General features: G+C 32.3%; 1 long non-coding RNA gene across 1 annotated transcript; it reads right to left on the bottom strand.

Annotated features, from left to right (window-relative positions):
- Positions 1 to 2,568: 2,568 nt before the first annotated feature.
- On the bottom strand, positions 2,569 to 4,030 carry LOC140885361 (uncharacterized). The gene is made up of 2 exons (XR_012150890.1): positions 3,956 to 4,030; positions 2,569 to 3,777 (listed from the first exon to the last, which is right to left on the bottom strand). It is a non-coding gene; the product is annotated as an uncharacterized lncRNA (long non-coding RNA).
- Between the last annotated feature and the right edge of the window lie 2,026 nt (positions 4,031 to 6,056).

Below are 6,056 nucleotides of genomic sequence, written 5' to 3'. Positions count from 1 at the left end.
ATTTCTTATTATTTTATTCCTAATTCTCGAAGGCTTCCAACTTAATCTCTCTTTTCTAATTTCACAAATAGCTTCTGACACAAGTTGGTCACCTCAAAATCAAAAAGAAAGAAGGAAAGAAAGTGGACCAAGCTATGACTTTAGGTAACAGATTTGCTTTCTCGAAAACAGGGAATAAAAAGGGTAAAAATTCCTAAGCAAACTTGCTGCCTTTCTTCGAAAATATAGAGAAGAAATAGATCTAGAAGATTTAAGTGTGATTTTCAACCGTCTTGCTCCTCTATTTATAGGCACAAAAAAATTAGCTTAAGATAGAAAAAATCTTGATATTACAAGTTTGTATAAAATTTTCATTTCTCGAGATTTGTTTCCCTATAAATCTAGATCTCTTACCTTATTTGTATACTAATTATCTCAAATTAATAAAATCTGAATATATATACTCTATCTCCAAAATTATCTCGGAATATATAATTATACCACGAATAAAAATATAAATTCTAAAAATAAGGGGTTTCACATCCCTCCCACCTTATTGGAAGTTTCATCCTCGAAACTTGATTTAACTTAGTTGAAACTAGAATCTCATTACCGTTAATTCTAGAATAATTCTCAAAATTATAACTTAATATACAAGTCCAAATATTAAGATCAAACATAAATCCCAAATGTCAACTTAAATCTCAAAAATCAAACTTAATCTAATTCCCAAATGATTTCATATGAATCCCAAAAATAATGACTTAAATAATTCAATCTAACTTAAACCAATAATTCACCAACAAAATCAATCTCAAATTTTATATTGCCTATGCAATATACATACTACTCTCAAGTGGTTCATTCTCATTCTAAATCCTTGTCTTCATCAAGATCATTTATTCTAAATCATAATCTCCCATCAAGATCATGAATCTGGTTTTGCTCTGATACCACTTCTGTCACACCCCAATCCCGGGGTCGGGTGACATCGCCATTGCTTTCAAATAAATTTCGAAAACAACCAGGCTCTTAATACAATATATGTAGATCAGTCTTTTCTCATAAATAAAAGCTCCAAAAAAAATTGTCTTTACAAGTCGTTAACCCAAAAACTAATACATAATTGCGGAAGCGACTAAAAGACTTAAATATCAAAATATTAAATGCAACAATCCCAAAAGAAATAACAAAATTAAATCCTAAAGTTCTTTCTTTCACCAACCCCAAAACTGGTCTTGTTCTCGATCCTCTAATTCTTCTTCTGTATCATCTGGGAGGGAAAAGGTAAGGGGTGAGTGTTTTGGGAAACACTCAGCAAGTGGGGGCCGATCGATCATACCAAAAATACATATATATAGATATATTCATTTGAGAAAACTCATACTTGGATTTCAAGCATGTCATATTTCAAAACATATCATCTCATAACATGTCTCATCATAACATAACATAAACATCATCATCATAACAAAATCAACATGATTTACATATTTTGGTCAGACACTGAAATTCTTCTCATTAATCGTGGCTAACTGATCAGTCCCCTATATGTAATCCCTCTAAGGGGTGAGGTCATTTGTCGGTTATTCTTACCCACCGCATCAGGGCCATAACATAGCATAGTTCGGAAATTCCCTTTCCACTTTTAATTTGAGTCATAACAGTGTCAAAACATACTTATAACAAATCTTATCAAGAATAAGAATTACATAGCAAAATTCGAAAGAATATCATGAACGATCAAAATTTTAAATCATACATTATATTTTAAAACATAAGCCCACTTACTGAATATACACGTGAGAGACCAAAAACTTGAATCGGTGAAGCAAACTTCGAATTCGAACAAAACTTCTCGAAAATTGATCCTTGAATTCTCGAACATGAAGGAGGAATCCTTGGTCAAACTTTTAGGAAATTTCTTATTATTTTATTCCTAATTCTCGAAGGCTTCCAACTTAATCTCTCTTTTCTAATTTCACAAATAGATTCTGACACAAGTTGGTCACCTCAAAATCAAAAAGAAAGAAGGAAAGAAAGTGGACCAAGCTATGACTTTAGGTAACAGATTTGCTTTCTCGAAAATAGGGAATAAAAAGGGTAAAAATTCCTAAGCAAACTTGCTGCCTTGCTTCGAAAATATAGAGAAGAAATAGATCTAGAAGATTTAAGTGTGATTTTCAAACGGCTTGCTCCTCTATTTATAGGCACAAAAAAATTAGCTTAAGATAGAAAAAATCTTGATATTACAAGTTTGTATAAAATTTTCATTTCTCAAGATTTGTTTCCCTATAAATCTAGATCTCTTACCTTATTTGTATACTAATTATCTCAAATTAATAAAATCTGAATATATATACTCTATCTCCAAAATTATCTCGGAATATATAATTATACCACGAATAAAAATATAAATTCTAAAAATCCGGGGTTTCACAGAACCGATCATGACGACTTATGACTTATCAGATCAAGCCCATCAATCATATTTCATCTTTAAATATTATAAATATATATTTCGGCCAAACCAAATCAATGTCGTAGTTGCATGTAAGAAATATTGAAATGATAGATACGAATCACAAATTAAATAAAATAATTCTATATATATATATATCAGGAAGGAAACAAATTAATTAAAAAGTTACAACAAGTCAGGGTAATATGGAATTCCAGTGGATTTAATCCAATTTTCACTATCAATGAAGTTCCTGGCCGTAAACTTAACAGCCTCAGCTCTGTGGTCGATAACTGCGACCAGTTAGCTCTCTGGTTCTTAGTTGCAGCACTAGGTCCGTGGTTATCGAATTCTGCATCATACACATTGTCTAAGCTGCTAACTGATTCTGGCCACTCCAGCCATCCCCTTGGTTCGATCAGTTTTCCCAGAAGACTTTGCATGATGACCGTTCTGGAATGACTTTTCCATGGTCGCCCTAAATATGTCTTCACGTTCAAATCATCTGTCCCTGAAAAGTTGCAATTCTGCATAACAGTGCCGGTATCCTCATTTGCGGCCTCTCTGCCATGTGCGGTGATGGTGTTTGATTGCTCCGGTAATGCCTTGCGTGCGTAGATGCGGCAGTTTTGGAAGAGAACCTTTGCGTTGCCGAATATAAAATCGATGGTACCGTGAACTTCACACTCCTTGTAGAACTGGGTATAAGACTCGGGATTCAACGTGTCTTGATACCCGCGGAACCGACATCTGTAGAATGCTGAGTGGTCGCCATAGCTGGCCAGAGCCACAGCCTGCTTCATTTCTGGACCCGCTGTGTTTTCGAAGGTTATATATTTTGCAATGAATCCATAACCTCTGATTTCTGAATCAATAAAATTTAATTACCGAATTATTAAGTTTATATAAACAATAGTTGGAAATAAATTTTTTTAAAAAAAATAGGAATTAATTAAACCGAAGCTAGCTAGCTAGCTATGAAACTACTTACGGACAGTCGCTGTTTCCCAAGTGTGCAACCTCATGATGTTAGCGTTTTTATGACCTGATATTATGGTGAGGTTCATTCCATCACCTACGAAACATATATTAGTTTTTTCTTTGCTAACAATGATGTTTTCGTAGTAAATGCCAGTTTTTATTTTGATGACAGTCCTTTGGGGACTTTTGTTCGGAGCTGCGGCGACGGCTTCGGCAATTGTCGTGAAATTTCCACGCCCGTCTTTCGACACAATCAAAGTCATCATCGATTGTGCACGGTTGATCATCATCACGAAGACGAGGCAGGTAACCATAATGCAAAGTAGATTCATCTTGATTGATTTCATAATTGCTTCCTGCATGTTAATTAACAATATACAGTGTTATATATATGCTTAAGTTCAATTTTTTTGACGAATTAATATACACTACTAAAAAACTGAAAAACTCAAACAAATATTGAACTAAGAAAATTTGTGCGTCGGAATGAAATGTTATGTTTAACTATAACAAACACAGATATTAATACTTAACTTTTTGATCAGCTGCTACGTACTCAAGTTGTTAATTCACACAAGCTACACGACTCAAAACTTCAATTAATTAAACTAATAAGCATATAATGTGATATGAACTAATGAATTGTTGCATGCATTTATATAGGCAAAATAATTATATTATCTCAACAAGGTTAAGGTTCATGTATATTCCATTGGTTTAGCTAGTTTTCCTTTATTTGAACGAAAGTTACATTGATGGAAAAAGTTACGTTAATGAAATAATAGAATATGTAGATAATAATGTATAGATGTAAATTAAGCTAGACATATTCTTTTTAAAACAAAAAAACAAATAAAGAAGAAAAGAACAGATAGAGACCAGGTTCAACATTTTTAAGTAATTCATTTGTAAAATTAGTAATTAAGGTTTTTTTTAAAACAAATAATAATTGATACCAAATTGTTAAATGCAGCCATTTTTATGTTCAATTATTTTCAATTCATCGGTTTAGCTAGTTTTCTTAATTTGAATGGAAGTTCGATTGATGGAAAAAAGTTACACTAGTGAAATAACAGAACGTCATGTAGATAAATGTATAGGTGTATATTAAACTAGACATCTTTACAAAAATGTGAGAGTGGGTAATAATAATCTTTTGCATTTTCAAATCATTGGTTCGTAAAATTAGTTATAAAGGAATTTTTTTTAAAAAAAAATAATAATTGATACCCAATTATATTTAAAGCAACCATTTTTATGTTCAATTATTTTTTGCCTTCAATTTCTTTGTCTGAGAATAGTTGAAAGGTTTGGGATGTTTTTCAACGGCTGAAATTTTTTTGTGTAGCCCCAAAAATACATATATGTATTAACATCAATTTTTATTGCCTTGATTTCCTCTTTCTGTATAACGATGAAGATGGAAAAATAAATAGTAACAAATCATTACGAGAAGTTTTTTTAATATATATATTGGAACAACGAACCAATAATTTGTGCTATATGTTTAGATCTCACTTAATACTACAACATATTTTGTGCTATAAATTAAATTTAGCATATCTCGTATTTTATATATTTCGATTCTTATGCAAATCAATTACCAAAATTCTCGCATTTCGTCTTTCTTCCATAATACGAGGAGTTGCAAACAAAAATTGTAAATAAAATAATTGAAACTTCCAAAACTTAAAACAACATTAAATTCGATCAAAACTTAAAATAAGATTGAGAAATACAGGAGTTGCAAACAAAAATCGTAAATAAAATAATCTAAACTCCAAAACTTAACATAAAATTAAGATCGATCAAATAATTAAATAAAGTCATAGTGACTTATGCTTCATGAAAATCGATATATAGAATGTCTTCTGCAATTGTAATAAAAGAAAGCATGTATTGCCATTTGGAGATCTCATGTATATACATCATAGAAGGTACTGCATACGTTAAAGCATGATCTGATAATTGGATCAGACGCGGCTTTGTTCAATTTGTCTATAAGTTTCGGAATTTTGATTGCGTTGACTAATGTCAAGTCCATCATAATCACTGCAAGATCTTTTGAGTCGGCATTGAGACCACGGGGATCGGATTTTAAAGAAGAAACACACACTGTAATTATGTGTTTTCTGACATGCACACTTGCTGTATCAAAGCAACATTTTTGTTGCTGATTGACTTTGCGATTTAACTTAAGCATATAACACTGTATATTCTTAATTATCATGCAGGAAGCAATTATGAAATCAATCATGAATGTGAATCTACTTTGCATGATGGTTATAACCTAGCTGCCTCGTATTCGTGATGATCATCAACTGTGCATTAGCACAATCGATGATGACTTTGATATATCGTGTCAAAAGACGGGCGTGGAAATTTCACGACAATTGCCGAAGCCGTCGCCGCAGCTCCGAACAACAGTCCCCAAAGGCCTGCCATCGAAATAAAAAAAGGTGTTTATTACGAAAACATCATTGTTAGCAAAGAAAAAACTAATATATGTTTCGTAGGTGATGGAATGAACCTCACCATAATATCAGCTCAGAAAAACGCTAACATCATGAGGTTGCATACTTGGGAAACAGCGACTGTCCGTAAGTAGTTTCATAGCTAGCTAGCTTCGGTTTAA

The sequence above is a fragment of the Henckelia pumila genome, chromosome 2, assembly GCF_033568475.1.
Source record: "Henckelia pumila isolate YLH828 chromosome 2, ASM3356847v2, whole genome shotgun sequence".
Taxonomy (NCBI): domain Eukaryota; kingdom Viridiplantae; phylum Streptophyta; class Magnoliopsida; order Lamiales; family Gesneriaceae; genus Henckelia; species Henckelia pumila.
The sequence above is the reverse complement of the archived record's forward strand: the minus strand, read 5'-3'. Positions and strand labels throughout refer to the sequence as shown.